Raw genomic sequence first — 21225 nt, 5'->3', positions numbered from 1 at the left:
TCAAGAGATAGCACTCCACAGAGGTATTCCCCTATCAGGAGAAGTTGCATCAAACAACACAAGTCGTGCAGGACTACCACTGTTTTGGACATGTGCCAGTGGTTCTTCATTGGGTGAGTTATCTTCCACTCAGGGCCACACAACTTAAATGTAGCCAAAGTCTTCCTTTCGTCAACGCTATTAATTCAACGTTCTGCATGACGCCGTAAAAAAACTGCAAAACTCCCGCCGAACTCCAGCAACAATTGGAATTTTATAGCGCATAGGGAGAAATCCAGAAAAGTGGATTCCCCCTGAAAAATCCACTACACTTCTGAGCACAAGCTGCAACACATCAGCGAAAGACATGTGCATTCTCAAAATAGCGGGGAAAAGTATGTCCCTCCCTCGATGTGTGGGACCCCTAGGAGTAGCTTAATGGGAAGTCAGAGGTTTTCCACATGAGGGGGAATCAGTGAAACTCACCCCCCCTTGCACCTGTGGAAATCCAGGCAAAATTTTCCTAAATAGATAAAATTTGTATGTAGACATGTTAATTCCTTTTTGGTCACCTTGTTACAAATGCTATAAGAAGAGAACCAAGCCTCAGAGGGGGGTGGGTTAATTGAAAGTGGTGAAAGCTGTGGGAGGGAGAATATCAATATGTATTGCTGATTATCATTGGCCTTTATTGGCCTCAGTTACCTCCAATTATTAAAGCAGACACCTCTGTTTCTCAAACACACACACTTTCTATTGACCGGGAATGCTAACTCTGATTGGGGGAAATTCCTGGAGATTTGGAGTGCCTGAGGATGGACAGTCCTAGATTTTATCATGAAGCAACCCTCCAAACCTGAAATTTTCTCCAGGAGATCTCATCTCTAAAATCAGTTGCAATTCCAGGAGCACAGTAGGTCTCAACTAAGGGCCATTCCACACGAGTTAAAAGTAGCAGAAGGCTTACATATGGTAAACGCTACTAATTTGACGTTCCGCATGATGTCGCACACAATTTGCAACACTCCTGCAACAGTTCCGCAAAAAACTATTTGTTGTAGCGCTTCTAGGGAAATCGGGAAAAGTGGATTCACCCTGCGAAAAATGCTACACTCTTGTGAACAATCTGCAACACTTGCGAAAAAGACACATGCATTCTCATTGTAGCGGTTCCAACAAAGTCCCTCCCCCTGGCTCTCTCCTCCAAACTTCTGGCGAAGTGATCGCCATTTTTTTTCCCTCGGAGAGAGCAGGGAAAGCAACGAACCAGTGAGGCTTGATTCACCCAGCGAGGCTTCTCCAGCTACAGTCCCTCCACAGAACTGCTTTAAAGCTCCCCTAAGTCCCCAAGCACAACACAGCCCTCTGTTTGCCAGTTCCCTTTAATTTTGGCCGAAAATCACACCCATGCGGGGGATGGACTTTTTTTTCACTTGGGGGAGCGTGGTAACGATGACTCGCCAGCTCACACGCCAGCGAGATGGGTCTCTACATTAGGAAGAATCAAGGCATATTTGTTGAAACGTGTTTTTTTTTTTTAACCTGTGCTTAAATGGAAAGGGGCTTTTCGGGAGCATGATAACAACCGCCCAGTGGCTGTTCGTTTGATTGATGGCCAGGGGCGGGAACAAGCACAGAAAAAAATCGCTTCCTTTCTAGCGATTCCTGTGAGACCGGAAACCTGCGGGGAACAAATGAAACGCTACTGGATTCCACTACAAATGCAGGTATGCGGAACGCCGAGATTCCACTATTTTAAATTCCGTTATTGCTTTCTGAAAGCAATTGGCAACATTGGTCCTTGTGCGGAATGGGCCTAAATGTTGTCTCAGTCCCCATTGTCTGTTTTGTAGTCAACGCGTACACATCTAAATGACACGTGGGAATTCTTTTGAATAGACTTCCTAACATAATTTTAAGGCTAGAGAGCCCCTCTCAAGGAAACATGGAGATGTTGTTAACTGTTTGAGCCATAAGGAAGTACATTGAGCTATAAATCTGAAACCAAGCACATTTCTAGGCTGCAATATTTTTGAAGAGAAATGTCATAAGATATTCTTGAAGTGCTACTGTTTTGTTTCTATGTTAAATATTTTTAAAGATTTCAATTTGGCTCAAGTATATAGTTGTTTACAATATCTTAGGTCTGAATTTGAGTCTCAGGTTTGATTTATTATGTAGTGTTCACATGAGCTATAAAAATGTTTTTGATAAACTAGCTGCCTGTAGAGAAATATAGATGTAGGCTCATTACAACTGGAGAGATTACATTAACTTGTCATTTCCTATCTTCTTTCTGTCATGTAATTTTGGCTACAAAAGACAGGGATATATACTATAGGAAAATACAAGAACAGAAAAAGAAAAGACAGAAGGGGGAAGATAGGGGCATGGCTTTCCAAAGTTCCTCTGACCACATTGCTCAAATCATGGCAATCTCTAGTGTGAATCAAGTTATGTGAGAACTGCAACACAAGGGTGTGATCCGCAAAACAGCTGGTACAGAAACTAAGAGCATGAATTGTGAGCCAGGAAATCTGACCTCATCCTTTAACTCAATAACTGGCTTTGGGGAAACCACTATTCTCTCAATTACAACCTCACATCTGCAATACAGGAATCATAATAATGGTCAGCAGTGAATAATAATATTGTTGGCCTAGAACACCTGGGGTTTACCCAGGCCTGGACAGATGTGTGGAAGGTATTTTGTGTTAGGGTGTTTTTTTTTAATTGACAGTCTGATAATACTGACTGTATGTAGGTGAAGTAAGGAGCAAAAAGGAATTTAAGAGAGTAGGCAAGAGATTGTTCTGTGAAATTTATTCAACAGGTGGACACAAATGAAATATGTATTTTTAGATGAGCAAACAGTGGAAGAACGTCCTTATTTATTCACGTGTATTCACAAAAATTATACACACACACACACACACACACACACACATATATACACATATACATATACATGTATATGTATATGTATATATATAGATAGATAGATAGATAGATAGATAGATAGATAGATAGATAGATAGATAGATAGATAGATAGATAGATAGATAGATAGAGATAGAGATAGAGATAGAGATAGAGATAGAGATAGAGATAGAGATAGAGATATATAGATACAGATATAGAAAAAATAACATGTTATGTTTAGGGACAGCAGAACATGTTTAGGGAATGTTTAGGGAATGGAGAACAGCAGAACATACCAGTAGAATCCAAAGACTAAATGTGCCTTGGAAATTGTATCTCCCTGAACATGCATCTTAGAAAGATGGGTATCAGATGATAGATGGGTATTCAGGCCTGAGCAAATTCTTCTGATATTATAAAGACACAAGCAGGGGACCTGCAACAACTTGCAGAAAGCATCTCATTTTTGCTCTCTGCTATTATTTCCCTGTTCTTATTTCTCAAAAAGCTCATATAGCCTCTCCCTTTTCCTTGCTTCCGTCTCTTCCTCTCATCTATTAGCCAACATATCTCCATCTGCCCCACCCCCACCACATCTTCAGCTTTCCTTCCTTCCCTCCTAGCATCCTCTCCCTAGAAAAATTTATATGACTATGTACAGGTTTTTCTCTTCCACAGGATGGTCACTCCTACCAGGTATGCCTACTGTTTTAATCTCATCAATCAGTTATTTCCTATGGGTGAGAATCAAGTCTGAAATTGCAGATCCCCTAGTTGCTCACTCTACCTTCTGGAAAATAAAGTTGTCTGCAAAACAAGAATTGATCAGACTTTTCATTTTTAGCAGAGGAGTTGGTCTTCCAACAGATATCTGGGCAACTGAAATCACCCATGACCACTGTGTCCTTCCTTTTTGAGAATTTTGTAATCTAGTCTAGCAGCATCACATCCAAGTCCTCTGCCTGGCCTGTTGGTCTATAGCAGACCCTCACAATAATACCACTATTATTTCCTACTCCCTTTATTTTTACCCAAAGACTCTCAACTCAACTTCCTCACAAGTATACACAGACCGAATCCACACAGAGGTGTTTTGGCTGCCCAATCTCAAAATGCACAGCGCACAAAATGCACACATGCACAGTGAGGAGAACATTTTATTTTTACGTGGGGTCCCACAGCAAAGCAGACCACAACTTTAAAAAAAATCACAATCTGGAAATGGAGAGGGGAAGGCAGGTATGAGGGTGAGCAAAATGCTGCTGAGACTGTTACATGTTTCTCCCTCCAAATAGGCTTGCCCCTGCTTGCTTCCTGAATTGCTACGTGGCAAGAAGTGGCAAATCTAGTTTTGGCAATTTCCCTCATCATGGAGCAAATTTGACTAAAACTCTTGCCAGCCACTTGAGAGCTTTGAGTTACTGCTGACATCATAGGGAAGCAGCACTAAAACCCATGAGCAAAGAGAGGTGCCCTACGGGCAAATCCCTCATGCAGAATCGGTCACATTCTTAACATATACTGCTTCTCCTCCCATCTTCTTTTTCTCCTCCCATCTGTCTGTCCCTTTTAAATGAGTTGTACCCCTCAATCCTACGATTCCAATAATGAGTGTTATCCCACCAAGTTTCTGTAATGCCTATTAGGTCATAGTTCCCTTCCTCTACTAGGACTTCTAGTTCTTCCTGCTTGTTTCCCATACTCTGTGCATTAGTGTAGAGACATTGTAATCCTTCATTCATGTGTTCCAGGGTTTTAGTTTTTGGTTCCTTGCATATGTGCCATTTCCTGTAAATCTGCAGGGTTCCTATCTACAATGATTGTAATCAAACAATTTTGAATATATGTCTCACTCCCCCATTGGATTTAAAGTCCTCTTCACCAGGTCTGCAAGGCTCTTTGCAAACACATTTTCTCTGCATGTCCTTCTCCATATTGTAGCAGTATGTGAGAACTGTTCTTTCCTCTAACTTGCTTAAGTTTATGGAGCCTTTATAGGCAAGACTAGCCAATCAGTGAATATTTGTGTGTCTGTGTGTGTATATATATAAAGCCTTTTGTCTTATACCTCTTTTGTTCCTGTGCCTCATTCAAGCCATACCTGAAGTTTCCAAGGTAAAGCATGTACTGCTCTCTCTCTCTCTTTCTCGGGTTGTGCAACAGAAGTGGAACATTCTGCAGTGGGAAGGGGCATCTCATTTCTGTTTATTCCGACTTTTGTCGGTGCTTCCAGATGGGTTTGCAATGTCTGGGCAATTGCAAAATGTTTATTGGGACCACATACAGATTCTCATCACTTTGGTTGCAGAGGGTATTATCTGGTTTGGGTTTAATTCCCCCAACACAAAGCAACCCTGGAAATGCCTCCAGAATTGCTCCTTGCTTTTTTAAAAAACAGAAACTAAGGCTTGAAGACTAGAAGTACTGCATAGCTGCTAGCGACAGACACCGAGAGTATTCATTGCTTAAAGCTGTAGGTGCTGTTTCTATTATTTTGCAGGGAGTGGGGGTTTAACCCTTCATGTATTTATTTATTTATTTAGATTTTTAAATATTTTTCTGCAAATCTGGAGTGTTTTTCAGACTTGTAGGAAAATCTGCCTTTCTGTGTATGGTTCCAGTCTCTGGATTTAACTATCCAACCATTTGACCACACTGAGAATTTGATATATTAATATATACTGGGTACTTTATTTCTTCTATTATTTGCTTCTGTGTTATAGTGATGAAAGGCATCCTTGGAAGTAGCCCTGGAAAAACCACCCTCCATTCCGTTTGAAAATGTCTCCAATTGCAAACAATTAGGCAGCCTGCAAGAAAGCAGATGTGACCTGCTGAGAGAAACTGTAGAATGCTTTCCTGTGCCACTAGGAAATCTCTCTTTATACTAGTAAATAACAACATTCTCCAGCCATGTGTTTAAAGTCAGTCATATGCAAAACTAGACTCAATGTTAAAGTTCCTGGCAACAAACATTTGCACTATAAAGCTCCATGTTTCCTAGGTGGCTCATGGTAAACTGGCAGATTCCAATAAAATCCAAGTGCTCTCCCAGACAGAAAGAGCAAGAGAGGGGGGACAATGTTCAAGATTATATTTGTATGTGTGTGAAGCAGATTAAGAGAAATTGCTGCCTGTGCCTTGAGCATTCATACATACCACATGTCTGGTTGAACAGCCTATTAATTTCTAGACTTAAATGAGAAGTTTAAAACAAAGCACATGTAAAGTACCATCAAGTAATAGCCAATTTATGGAAATCCAAGAAAGGGGCGTTTAAGGCAAGTGAGAAGCAGAGCTGGTTTGATGTGGTTTACCTCTTCAGATACTGCTTTGGAGGTCCCCCTTCTGAGCACTGACCCTGCTTTAATTCTTTCCACAAAGACCTGATATGATCAAGTTCTACCATGCCTCTTTCCCTTACATAGGACAGAGCAATATTTATTTATTTACTTATTCATTTATATTGGGATTTCTCCACTGCCCCCCTCAATAAAGCTGTCTTGGGGTGGTTTACACATATAGTTTCAATAGATTGATACAATAACAATCAGTTAAAATAATGTAAAACCCTTTAAGACCATAACTTTTCCTGTAGCCCCAACCCATCTCCAGGCTCTGTGTAGACTTTTAACACTAAACAACATGTCAGGGCTCAAGAATCTAATATTTAAACAGTGTCAATGTTATTTATTGATTTATTTTACTTCATGTCTCCCTTGCCTCTCTTTCCAAAGGAACATAAAGTGGTTAACATAATTTGAATGTTGATATGTCAATATCCATATCAAGCATTCTAGCAGCTGCAGAAGGTGACCCCAAATACGTGCCAACTCATGAGTTTTAGCAGCACAACAAAAACATGTTATTGTTTCCTATTTCAGCTGTCATGGGGGCTTCTCAGGTATCCCTTGTAAAAAAACAGAAAGACATGGTCAACATGCGGGAGAGCCTTGGGTCCTAAGATCCATGCTGTGATAACAGAGAGAAAAGAAAGCCAGGGAGGGAGAGGGGGAGGGACTAGACAGGGTAGATTATTATTTATTCAGATTCCATTAGCCACAAACTGGCATATATTGTTTAGTGCAATTACAGGAAATGAAGTTATTCGTTAGATCTGGTTATTGGCAGAGTTGTTGAAATAATATAATCAATAAATTCACAAGTATTTTTTGCAAATAAAAATGTTTACCTTTGGTTTGCTCTATTTGATGTGGTCATATTATCTGTTACTCATTAACATTTGGACTACTGCTGGGCATTCATGAGCATATTCATGAATCTCAAATGTGCCACAGATTTTAACCGATATTTGTCATCAGCCGAAAAGTCAAGCCAGACATGCATTAGCACAAGCAAAGCACATGTACAAGACCCTACTAATATGTATATTCTGTGTGTTACTCATAGAGACTATGGGCAGAATTGACTTGGGATCTCTCATGTCTGCAGGAAGTTATTCCACTCAGCTGGGCAGGGAAGCTCACAAGGGCACATTGATGCTCCTGACCCACAGCAGATACAGTAAGGGAAAGAATGGAACATTTCTTGTCATGGCTTCCTTCACGAAGATGTTTACAAGGCTTTTCTATTAATTTTGCCACAACAGGAACAGCATGCAAATATATAATAGTCCAGCAATTGTCAGAAAAGTCAGGGGAAATTCAGGCAGAAATGACCAACAAGTTCTAAAACATATCAGACAGTTTTGAAGAGGCAGAAATAGGCTTAAAAGTCTAGGGCATGGAGAGATAGGAAATTAACTGTTCCACCTTTCGCCTTACTGCAGCCAGCTGTGACTCCCCACACACATTATAAATCACCCCAAGATGGTATGTCTGAGAGGGATGGTATATTAATAGAAAGAAAGAAAGAAAGAAAGAAAGAAAGAAAGAAAGAAAGAAAGAAAGAAAGAAAGAAAGAAAGAAAGAAAGAAAGAAAGAAATTTTTCAAATTCTGTTCCCAAGGATCAGTGGATCTAAATTAATTGAGTGAGGAACCAAGTGGGAGCCTGCATCAGAAAGGGGGGTATCGTACAAAAGGCTTTTGTAGCATTTTCTCCAAGCACTTTGCATACTTTAGCATAGTAATTCTAACAAGCTCTAAGGGAAGGTAGTAATATCACTAATATCACTAGTAGTTTCCACTAACCTCTACTGGCCTATCAGAATTCTATGATAAGGTAGGAGGCATGATCAGTAGTGGTCACAAGTCCGATAACAAAGGGAAAAAGTGAGAGAGAGGCCCATGCTGTATCGGGTGGGCCCTTTTCTTATCATGGCATAGCTGTGCATTGAAGGTAATGCCAGCTCTTGGCTGCTTTGAACTAAGTGGGGCGTTGGAGGTTGGAGGAAAGACCACATATTGCTGGATGCATTGAATTGTTGATAGACAGGAAATCTTCCTGTCAATCTGCCTACATTTTTCATCTACTGAACTGATCAAAGTGTCTCTAAACCAGTGGTCCCCAACCTTTTTGTCACTGGGGACCAGTCAACACTTGACAATTTTACTGAGGCCCGGGGGGGTAGTCTTTTGCCGAGGGACTTTGCCACCACCTGAGCCCTGCTCCACTTGCTTTCCCGCTGGCGCCCCTGACTTCCTGCCGCCTGCTGGGGGGCGCTGCCAGCAGCATCTGCGCAGTGCCATCCCGAGGGGAAGCCCCAGCCATGGTAGCCACTGGAGAGCACCAAAGGTGAGCTGGCAGCAGAGTGACAGGGCAGCCCCCGAGGCAGCAGCTGGGGAGGAGGACAGGGAGGAGCCACAGCCCGGTACTGACTGATCCACGGACCAGCACCGGTCCCACCAGGGGTTGGGGACCACTGCTCTAAACCATGAAAGCCAGCCTCATGAAAAGGGAATAAAGGCATGGCTCACCAAGCCCTAATCTCACCTCTCCAGAAAGGGCTGCAGTGGGCAAATCAATCAAAGCTGGTTTATGGCTCAGTCTATTTACAGCAGATACAATGTAGACAGCTATCTGTACATGCTGTCCTAGAAGCATCTGAGTGGCAAACATTAAGGCTGCAGTCGCATCTGGAATAGATCTCATTGGTCACCATGAACCAATAGAATATCTGTCTTATCTGTGCAGGGCTTCATGCATCCACATTGCTTATTTAACTGACAGCCACAGCTTATTAGATAAGGTGTGGGAAAGGGCAATGAGCTCCTAAAGCAGGTTTTATCAACCAGGGTTTCATGAAACCCTGGGGTTTCTTGACAGCCCTGGGGTTTCTTGACAGCCCTGGAAGGGTTTCCTGAATGTGTGGGAATTAATTCATTTTTATATATTTTGAAAACTTGTCAACATTTATTGGGTGATATGACCATATATGGCCATGTTGACTCACCCCCCTCCCAAAAAAAGTGTCCAATGATGGGCCTGGAGGAGGTGGGATGGGGAAAGGCCCTTGGTGGGTGGGTGTGTTTCCCAACTATTGTGTGCACCATTGTTCCACTTCTGGGGTTTCTCAACTAATGTTTCAGGGGTTTCTCAATAGTAAAAAGGTTGAGAAAGGCTGCCCTATATGTACAAGAAGTTCTGCTAAAAACAAAGGAGAATTAATCACTCCACTAACAAGCACTAAAATAAAAGGGGAGCCTGATCCCTCAAGTGTGCAACTTCCATCATCTTCCAAGTTCAGGAGTGTTCCTCAGAGTGTGAGCGATCTTGATGTGGCTGGATTCCCACGGTATTTGTAGGCTAAAATTAAGCCAAGGACTTCTGAAGGAGGTGAAGAACTCATGCACAATATGGCCTTTTGAGCAGACAGAGCAGAATTTACAGCATAGACTCCAGGAATTGTCTAGTCAGAGTTGTGAAATTCTGTGCCTAAGTAGGTCGTGAAAACAATATGAGGCTACATTAAGAAGGGTCTCAGGATTGTCTTTGATTTCTGGTGGAGAGCAGTGACCTCTGCACAGAGCAAACAGGATCTTTCTGTTTTGTTTCTAGTGGGAATTGCATCAACAAAGGAAATATTGTTGACTCTGAAAAATAGGGTCTGGAAGTACAGTTTACCATTTTCAGAACAATGATGGGAAGCTGCACGAAGGCATGTCCTCTTTAGTGCAAAGAGTGGAAAGTGTCTCTGTCTTGTAATATGAAGGTCAGTGGTGGGGCAAGGAGTTCCTGCAAGCAGGGTTGTTGTTATTGATTTTTTACAGAGATATAGCACCCAGGGAACTTCGCGATGACTAGCAGTTAGAAAGGAATGGGTATCTTCATGTATTTATTTGCTTGCTTGCTTCATTTATGCCCTGCTTCCACCCACCACCACCACCAATGCAATGAGATTATTGCAAAGGAGCAGCCTTGTAAGTCTGTGGTAGCAAAATCAAACAGAAGTCCAGGGGTACCTTAAAATCATGTTGTTAGTTATTTAAATTCCCACTGGTCTGTTTTAGAAGTAGATTTAATCTGAATGCTTTAATTGCAAAATTGGCCAAATCTTTTAAATATAGTGACTTGAGCTATGAAGGGGCAAGATAGATCTTTCAACAAACCTGAAAGGGACCCCAAATTAGCAGAAAAATATGAAATAAAGGGGGGGATTTAGATTTTTAAAAACTTAAAAAAAAACACAATAAAAGGGGTGCCAGTAGCCTTAAACAATGTGCAGCAAAGAATGAGCAGAGCCGCTGGTTGATGTGGCGGAGGGTGGGCTGGAGGCCGACATGACCGCCCCAGAGGTCCAAGCGGATGCGCACTGTGCTTACGCAGTGCGCACAATGTGGTAAGAGGAACACAGAACCCATGCTGCCTATAAAGGCACCACAGACGTGAGTTCTTTCTGGCCTCTTTGCCCTGCAGGCCATGGAGCAGCTTGTCTCTGTGGCAGCTGGGACCAGCAAGGCCTGCCCCTTTCCCCTGCCTGCGTTGATGGGTGGTGGCTGGCATGCCTCCAGAGCGAAAAGCCAGGGCTGAGCATCAGCAAGCCCAGCCAGTGGCTGTGGCTGACATGCAGTGTGCCTGGCTGGCGTAGCCCACCAGCCTGAATCCCCCCCCCCACACTGACTGTACACTTGCCAGGTTGCAAAATTCTGTCCCAGTGGTGCACGGACTTCCTACCCCCATGTGTGCGCAGTGGCAGCAGCAGCAGGAGAGGTTTTTCTATTGGGGTGGGGCGATGGGCTGCAGTGGGTACGGGGAGCAGTGCATGCCCAGACCCACGTTTAGATCAGTCCTGGATCCAGCCATCAGACAGTTCCCATATGTGGGGCCGCGTATGAAGGCGAGCTGAGTAGAGACAGTTAAAATATCTGAGGTGGCTTGGGCTGTGGAGTAGCAGCTGGTCATGTTGGAAACAAAGGAGATGAAAACTGTATGGTGTTGAAGCCCTGGAGAGATGGTTAGATCCAGAAATTGACTCCTGCAGGAGGCTCGTTCCCTCTCTCCTCACCCTCAGTGCTCCAGTGTCAGGGAGGCAGAAATGGTGGCATACAGGTGATCCTCCTCCCTGCTCATTGTGATGCAGTGGTGTGGCAAAAAGGGGGATCAGGCCAATTCACCGTGTGCTCCTGGCTGCATAGGGCAGGCAAAATTTAACTGCAGGCTTTCCCACAAGGGGGCAGGAGGCCCGATGGGTGCCCCCTCTTTTCTTTTCCTCCCCTCACCCAGCCACCTGTGCATCAGGTGGGGTGAGGGGGGCCACTGGGGCCCAAACCCTGTTGTGCAGATGTTCCCTGGAGGGGCTAGGCCACCCCGCCCTCCTCAGACAGCCACAGCAGGCTACCAAGTTCACCTTGATCTGGATGGCCCACCTGAGCCTGATCTTGTCAGGTCTGAGAAGCCAAGCGGGGCTTGCTCTGGTTCGTATTGGGTGGGAGGCCATTAAGGCAGGCCAGAATCACCATGCAGAGATAACCACCTCAGAACATCTGGGGGGGGGGCAGAAACCAGCAAGGGTTTCCCAAAGTGTGTTCCTACAAAAACTTGATGCAGGTATTAAGTGCACCAACTTCTAACCTGGTGAGTCGATCTTATTTCCTTGCTTCTCCTCCCCATGCAGCCAGCTGGGTGACCTTGGGCTTTCCACAGCACTGATAAAGCTGTTCTGACTGAGGAGTAATATCAGAGCCTTCTTAGCCTCACCTATCTCACAGGGTGTCTGTTGTGGGGAGAGGAAGGGGAAGGCAATTGAAAGCTGCTTTGAGACTTCTTTGGCCAAAGAAAAGTGGCATATAAGAACCATTTTTTCTTTTAATTTTAACAATGAATTCCTATTTCTTTGCCATCTAAATACCTGAATTTGGAAACCAGGTGGGTCGGTCCTACTGAGTATTTGAATGGGAGACCACCAAGGAAGTCTGGGGTCCTTAGGTGGACGTAGGCAATGGCAAACTGCATCAGAGCATCTCTTGCCTTGCAAACCTTTGGATTTGCTAGGAATCAATGGTTCACTGTTGGCTTATCATACCCCTTTAAGCCAGCCTTTCTCAATTTTGCTGGGAAACCATCACCACAATCTGGCCACTGCTGGCCTGCTAGCAGGGTGGCCCAACACACAGCAGTTATGGGGAGGAGTCTGTCCCGGCAAGTGGAGCCAGTAGAGTGGCATGGGCCATGAGACTAAGACTGCAATACACATGATACAGTTGCTTTGACACCAGGCTTTAACATGGCTCAGGACCTTCACAGCCTTTTTTAAAGTAGTGACTGTATGCCTGCTCCCACCAGGGACCCCTTGTGTAGCACAGACCAGCCTGATCTCAGGAGCCAACCTGGGCTAGGTCTGATCAGCAGGCTGAGGGTTTCCCCATGGATTCACAGAGACTTGGCTTGGAGTCAGACCTCCTTAAATAATTCTTGCCTTGAAGATCCCAATGGGGTCACAAGGCAGCCTGGATGCACCAGTACATCCCAGGGAATGGCGGGATGCCAGACACCCGGAAGAGTCCCCATCGATCTGAGAAGACAGGGCTGGCAAAGCTGGCCAAGTGCCTGGCACAGGAAAAATGCAGCATCAAATCCTGCCCCCTCTTGGCCATCCCAATGGAGGGCTGGGGGGGAGGGGAACCCATCATAGGAAAAAGGGCACAAGGGTAATTCACCTTGGTTTGAGTCCCCTCTTTTCCACCTGGGCTGTTCCCTAGGGAAGGGCTCTGGTCAGGCAGGGGGTGCTGTCGCAGGGGCTAAGGGCAGTAAGATTGGCCCTAGACCCTCCCCCCTCCCCTCTTGGTGGAAGGGCTGGCTTAGTCAGGGCACAATCATCTATGGGCTTGGGGTGGCCTGCCCCAAGGTGTGCCAGCAACTTCCTCTGGGACTAGGCACCTTGTTGGTAAGGCTGTTCTCTGGCAATGGTGCAGCTGATCAGATCACAACAGGGGGAGGTGTTCTGCATGGCTATAGCAGGTTTAATGACCCCTGCAGGGACTAGGGCATGCATCCTGAGGAGCTTTCATGATGGGGGTGCTGCCCAGACCAGTGTTGTAGAAGCACTAATTGCCAACAAGTGCCAGGACAGCCTACCTTCGGCACTCGTGGATGGCATCCACTTTGGAACCCAGACACCTTTTGGCAATGCCACCCTTACACGGCGGGTGGCCATTGGGGCTGTCCAGCAAAGGTGTTTATGCTGAAGGTCCCTTGCTGAGCAGGTGATCCCAGTGGGGACAGAAGGGTTACATCACTAAGCCCTCATGATAGGGAATTGGGTCCAGAGCCGGGAAGCGGTAATCACCAATACTGGCTACATATACCAGGGCATACATACAGCACCCTAACTTGTGGTGAGTCCTCTGGCGGGGATCAAGGGACACGCCCATAAGGTAGGGTGGAATAGGAATGGCAGATGAGTTGGCCTAGGAGTGACACCCCCCCCCCGGTGGCATAAGCAGTGGGCCTCTGTACTCAGGTTTCCTCGAAGAAGAAGAAGAAGAAGAAGAAGAAGAAGAAGAAGAAGAAGAAGAAGAAGAAGAAGAAGAAGAAGAAGAAGAAGAAGAAGAAGAAGAAGAGTTGGTTCTTATATGCCACTTTTCTCTACCTGAAGGAGTCTCAAAGTGGCTTACAGTCACCTTCCCTTTCCTCTCCCCACAACAGACACCCTGTGAGGTGGGTGAGGCTGAGAGAGCCCTGATATCACTGCTCAGTCAGAACAGTTTTATCAGTGCTATGTCAAGCCAAAGGTCACTCAGCTGGCAGCATGTGAGGGAGCTCAGATTCAAACCCAGCTCACCAGATTAGAAGTCTGCACTCCTAACCACTACACCAAGCTGCTGAACAACATACCCAGGGAACTAGGAAGCAGAGCAACCATAAAATTTGCATGATGGCATGGCAGGTTGGTACAGGTGGTATTGAGTCCCATGGTAGAAACGGCTGGCCCTATCGTCTGGTAGCCGGGGTCCAGTCAATGTGGGTTCTCACATCCCCAATTTCTGTACAGCTTCAATACACAGGGTCCTGGAGTGCTAGGGAAAAGGGAAAAGGAGTCGCCATGTTTAGTGGGTCACCTCCCTTTGGCACCTCTCAGTACATCTTAGGAGCTTGGGGCACTTTATGCCAGGTGATTCAGTTTGCCAGTGGCCAGGCATGCAGTCTTGAGGGTCTAGGACAGCAGTTCATGCAAGTAAAATGCAAGCTGCAACGTGGGCGGGTTGCATCAAGCCCCCCCCATGCAGTGGTGGATCCTGTGGGGCAATTCCCTCTAGAAGCAAATGAGGACCCCAAAGCGTGTCAGAGCACTTACGTTCTGTTGATGATTTGTCCATCACGGGTGTCAGGTTGCTTGGCATCCTCTACATGTCCAGCTTAACAGGGGACCAGCAACAAGTTTTCAGGGCAGATGTAGAATTGGTCACTCACCACCTTGGCCAAAGGATGGGAGAGGCTATCCCATATGTCTTGGCAGCTAACCAGCCTGCTGGTGCAGTACATACCATACCCTGTACCTTGCAAGGTATGGGCTTTGGCCGTATTGGCCGTGTTGGCCTCCACTTCTACAGTTTTGGGGACTTTTGAGTCCATGTGATCTCCCCTGCCCTCCCATCCAGCTGGCAGGAAGGGTTCATTGGCCTTGACTGGTTTGGGTACATCATGGGATTAGAACATTGACCAGATAATTGATTATGCTCCCTGTGTGCCTAATTGGCAGGCAGTGCTCAAGAGAACACTTACATCATAAGCTTGCAGCCTTGCAGCCTTGTCTCCTGGAATTTTTCAGATGGTACTTTCCTCTACAGACCAATGGTGTAGGGGTTGCCTTTCGATGGTGTGAAGAAAGGAATGTGAGGCTAATTTCTGTGTCTACATTCAGATTTGTTCCAGGTCAAATGTCAACAGTGCTGCCAGTGCTAGTTGTAGGGCATGGGATCATGTGCTGGAGGAGCTGGGTGTGTAACAAGCTCAGGGTGGGATGCCCATATTGGAGAGCACTTTTGTTTCGCCTGCCAGACATTGCAGCCAGAAGTGGCTCATATTCCAGGAAACCTGTATAAGGGAGGCTTCCCATGACATTGTCCTGTCAGGATCAGAAACACTTGACCACAGGCACTCCTTTTGTGCTCTAAGGGTTTAGCAGTAAAGCCTGCTGGGATGCAGATCATGGTTCATCCAGTGGGACACTACAGATGGGGGACTGCTTCCCTCCAGGGGAAAAGTTTTCTTTGTGCTGCCACTGTGGGTCATGCTGCAGGACAGACAGGGCATTCATCTGGGTTCCATGGACTGCACCCATGCTGTTTTGGCAGGACATTGTGGCACAAGGTTGCGAAGCTCCTGGCACTGCCAGACAGAATGCTCTCCAGGCAGGCATCCTCGAGGCTACCATAGTGACCAGGCAAGAACAGCTTTCTGGTGAATCCTGGCTTGCAGCTTATAAAGCCAATATCAAGGACTGGTATATTTGGGGCAATGTGCCCCTGTAGTTAAGGGATCGTTGGGGACATGTTAATCAGACTGCCCGGTGGTCAGGTTTGTCCTTGGTTGTTGGCAGCTGTTGCTGAACCAGGGTGTGACTAGGGGTTGCTCAGGAATTTGTTAGCCCTTTTATAAGGGCTGAGGTTCTATGAGGGTTGGCAGAAATGGGGCCAATTTGGCCTCATTCTGTGGTGGGTTTCACAAGGGATGGAGCCTGTTGGCAGGCAATCTGGTGGGTGACCAGACTCCCTGGGGTTCGGGGCTTCCATATGAGGTGACAATTAAATGAGCATGGCTAACCCAGCTGGGATCCAGGAACTCATTACCAGGTGGCCTGGGAGAAGCCAAATGAAGGGGACTATTGGCTTCCGCACATAAGCTGCTTTCCATAGGGTGGACTTCAGTAGGCAAGGGAATCTGCTCTCCCAGCTAGGAATGGTGTGTATCCCCAGGGCACGTCTGAACTCCATAGGTTTGGTGCAGTCCACTCACTGCTAGGTCAGTCTCCCTCTCCCATGCTGTGCCAACCCTCCCGTTGTGAGGTAATAAAGCTGTGGCCTTGTTTATACCCAACAATTGTGTGTCACATCCTATTCCAACCCAAAATGCCTCCAAGTCAATGGATTCCTTCACTGGCTGTTGCTAGGATCTCTCCAAACTTGCTTCTGTCAGTAAAAGGCAGGGCCCTTTCCAATCTGATTTTGGCCTTTGAGGGAGGAATCATTGAGGCCAGGCCTGACTTGAGTTGGCTGCTCTAGTCTGGAAAATTCCTGGAGATTTTGTGGTGGACTCTGAGGAGTGCAGGTCTTAGGGAGGGGAGTGGAGAAGTATCAGCTGGAAACCCCATTGAATCTACCCTCCAAAGCAGTTGTTTTCGCCAGGAGAAAAAATCTCTGTTGCTCAGTTGTAAATCTGGAAGCCTGCTGGGTGACTTTGGGCCAGTCACAATTCTCTCAGAACTCTCTCAGTCCTACCTACTTCGTAGTCCCACCTCCCTATTGTGAGAAGAGATAGAGAAGGTGGTTGTAAGGTGCTTTGAGACTGCTTAAGTAGAGAATACCAATTCCTCTTTAGCCAGTTCCTCCAGGTGTATGAGGGTGGCACAACCTCCAGGTGAGGGGCTCGGTATCCACTGGAATTACAGCTGTTCTCCAGATGACAAAGATCAGTTTCCCTGAAGAAAATGGCTGCCTTGGAGTGTGGACTATAGCATTGTAGTCTGCTGGCATGGCTTTTCTCCCCAAACATCACCCTCCCAAAACTCCACCCCCAAGTCTCCCAACTTGGAACTGGCAACCCCTGGGGTAACTGATCTCTGTAGTTGGGAGATCCATTGTGATTGCAAGACATCTCCAAGTTGCAAACCCTAGAGGATGAGAAGGAAGGACAAAAGTGGGGAGAGGCTATGGAAGCTTTCAGAAAGGGAAAAGGAATAGTGGGTGAGAGTATCCTGAGATGTCTCTCTCAATCCCAGTGGGTTCCCACTTGTCAGAAATAAAATTGATGCATATTCACACTTTTCCTAATAGACTTAGGTGGCTTTCTAAGCATATCCTTTCCCTATCATCTGTATTATATCAACAGTGACATGTTTTCAAACAGACAGATACTTTTTGTGGCTGAAAATGTTTCTCTATAACTCAATGCCAAGCAAAGAAACTGTTAAATAAAAATAAGATTTATTTAAGAAATACAGATTGCACATTCAGGCATGAAAAAAATAAAATAAACACAGAACAATATTTTAATCACTATACTTCCCAAATGAGGACACGGAAGGTTTAGTTCAAACTATAGCTCCTTTGCTTATATTCTACGTACTGCTGTCAAGTTGGGAGCTGATGGTTTAGTAAGCAGATCAGATTTGCAAAACTGAATACTGCACTGCTTTCTTATTTTTAAAAAATCCTGCTGTCTTGTAGTCTCTTTGCAACTCGTATGGCTAAAGGCCATACCTCACTGTCAGACTGACACATAGTGCCCAACTACCTGTGGCATCCACCCTTGGTCTAGGCTTGGACAAGCTAGACACCGTGCACTCTTGTCAGCCCGGGACCAGGCCTGGCCAGGCCACCATTTCCTGTGCACTTCTGCTTGACAGATGCCGTTGAGTATAACCTGAACAGCTGCAGTGAATAGCTGCATCCCATTCTGACAGGACAACTCTGTTCCACACACACAAACCTTCCATTATATTGCTGATCAGTGGTCAATACAGTCTGTTTGCTTAAGGGCTTTCTTATCCAGGCTCTTTGTCATTACCTATTACTCACCCTTGCCACTCTGCCAGGAAGGAATTTCCCTCATCAAAATACTAGATAGTCCCTGGAAGCTCCTGGAAAATTCCTGTTATACCTCAATGGCCCCCTTTCTCCTGAGCAATTATCACCCATCCTGAGACATCACCTGAACCCATCAAGGGCCATTTCCCTTTAGCTTTGGTCCTGGGCCAGCTCATTCTGTGTAGATGCAGTTTCCAGCACCTGCCACCCTCTAACAGGGTATAAGAACATCAGTGTTGGCAAGCTAATTTGCCACTCTGGACTCTCAGACCCATCCAGGTTGCCTGTCACATCACTGGTCAATTATGTTGTCCTTCCTCTGCCTCCTCAAGATTGGTCATTCTTCCATTGACCCATTTCCCTGACTCCATTAGTTTCCATTGCTTATTTCCTTCTGTTAGCATGTTAGGGTACTTGTTATATGTTAGTCTAAAGTCCATTTTGTTTACTTTTTGCCTATAATAAAGCTTACTTAATATTTCATTTGTACATGTTGTCTACCTTGAGTTCTTAAGGGAACAATAACATTGTATAACACAGGCATTTTTATTTTTCACCTCTCGCAAAGCTATTCTTGCGGTCTGTTCGTGCAGTCTGTTCTGTCCATTGTTAGTTCTTTAAAGTATGCACTATCTATGTAATGACAAATAGGGGACAAACTGCAACTGAGGCTACCGGTAGGAGTTCTTGATTAATAATATATTGACCAGGCAGTGGGTTTGCATATCAGCTCTACTCTCTGTGATAACAACAGACAGGAAAGAAGCTGGACCTGACTCAAAGATATATGGGGCAGAACCACACATATAATGGATATAATGGATGTTTCTTTGGCCTACTAACTTCAGCACATGCACATACCTGACTTAATTTTCTGTTCTACCTGGGACTGATGAACTTTTGTTGGTTTGATTATCATGGTCAGATTATTATCTAGTAAGGTTTAGAGCAGTGGTTCTCAACCTGGGGGTCAGGACCCCTTTGGGGGTTGAACGGCCCTTTCACAGGGGTCACGGCAGGGTGAGCAGCTTGGCTAGGGGGCACTACCACTGTTGCTGCTCCTCCTGCAAGTGCCCACGCTAAGCCACCAGCCGCTCCAGCAGCACCCCCAGAAGAAAAAACAATTTATATACAATCATGAACAATGAATCTTCACGCCATTGGTCAGTTTTGGTTTAATTTCTGTGAAAGAACACTTACATAATTTTATGGTTGGGGGTCACCACAACAGGAGGAACTGTATTAAAGGGTCATGGCATTAGGAAGGTTGAGAACCACTGGTTTAGAGTATTCCCCTAAGCACACTCCTACTCCCACTGACTCCAGTGGATTTAGAAGAGTATAACTCTGCTTGGCATTTACCACTGAGGTTTAGTGTCCTTATAATGCCCAGTATTATGCTGTCTAATATACAGATGAAACACAACGGTTGTCAAGGTCATCTGGCAAAAGCAAGGACCTTGGCTGCTCTCTCTTTTATCACAGGGGAAAGGATCTTGCAAACAGTAATGTTATGGCTAAAAGATGGTATTCCCAGCTCTGTTACCTTCATCTGGATTGTAATTTACTCACAGATGGGAAGGGATATCAATCCTGAGACAGTCAGCAACATCTAAATCTTGCTTGTGCAAGCAAGTCTTTAGTCTATTGCAGTCAAATATTTTTTAGGGGGAAAAATCTCTTTAATTATTTCTAACATTTTTCCATGGTAGCTTTTATTGGACTTGAAATTCTTTCCATTCTAAATCTTGACACATGGCCTTGGGATTTCTTTCCACCAGTGGTAGAATGTCCAATAAATGGGTCAGGGATTCTAAATTTGTTTCATTCAGAGTGGCCTTGGGTCTCAGTCGGATCCTGCAATCACTCTGTTCATTGATTTCCTGCCTAGTGTTCTCCACCCTGTGTCATGTAATCATCCACTCTCTTACTATGTGCTTCACTTTTTTGCTTACTCTATTTCTGTATTTTATTGCCGATGGAGGGGTCAGTGTGAAGGATTCATTTGTCCATAGAATTTTAAACATTAATTAGGAAACAAAGAGCTTAATGAGATTTCTCTTACCCACTTGTTTGAATTAAATGTCTTCAAGTTTCTTTTTCATCCCTGTCTTTCTGTTCATATTTTTCCCCACACACATATTTCCAACACTCTTGTATTTGTCTCACATTTAAGATGACAAAATATTGGTGATTGGAACAAAGACACAATGTTCTCCCTCCTCTGCTTTACGTAACAGGTATTCTGAGAAACCTCTGTTAGGCTAGAGTGTTAAGATAGCATCAGAATTTTAATGAAAAATAAAACTCCTGTTAGTTTTATTTTCACCTCACCATATCACATGCTCCCATGTGTTTTATCCATTGGCTTCAGACTTTGTAATAATGGGGCTGAAGAAGGAAGCCTGAGTTTCCTGGCAGAAAGTCACAACTGAAACACATCCACACTTATCAAGAAACCCTTGCAACACCTGGGACTGAGTGATGACAAGGGTGCACAAGAAGAGACAAGGGTCCCCCCCCCGACACACACGTACTTCTTGTTTGCACAAAGCCCTGAAGAAGCCAATGAACAACGCCTACTTGCAGACAGTTTATATGCACATAGATTTGAGTTCTTTTCAGGTATTACAATCATGTGTACCACCAACCATGGCCACACAATCCTCCTGGTCACCATGTTTTATGAACATCAGCTACATGTGCAGTCGCCATGTGTGTTGAACCATGATGCACATAAATCTGTACCTTGTACTATCCATACCAAAGATAATTGCACATGGTAAATACACACAGCCTGTTCAGACAAAGTGGTGATTGCTCATACTGGAAGGAATAGCTTTTATTTGAAAGTTAACAACAACCAAGTGTTGGCCAACAAGGGGAAAAGCAGCCTAACATGTAACTCAGGGTTATCTGACCCTCATGTCCACCCTGTCAGTGCTCTGGGAAGCCCATCCCAGACCTCTGCTGAGCCACGGGTTCCTTTCCCGCAGGGTGTCCCATACGAAGAGGTGGACATGGAGAGCCGAAGGAAATGTGTACCTTCCTCAGCCCATTCCCGTTCACCCACCTCTGTGATTGTTTTTGGACCTTCCCAGCCGGGTTGGCCCAACTCAGACTTATTGCCTTGTCCTGAAGCCCTTTATCTAGGGAGACATCTTACACTCCCTTTAATAC

This window comes from Paroedura picta, chromosome 1 (assembly GCF_049243985.1).
Source record: "Paroedura picta isolate Pp20150507F chromosome 1, Ppicta_v3.0, whole genome shotgun sequence".
Lineage (NCBI taxonomy): Eukaryota > Metazoa > Chordata > Lepidosauria > Squamata > Gekkonidae > Paroedura > Paroedura picta.
This window is presented reverse-complemented; position numbering follows the sequence as displayed.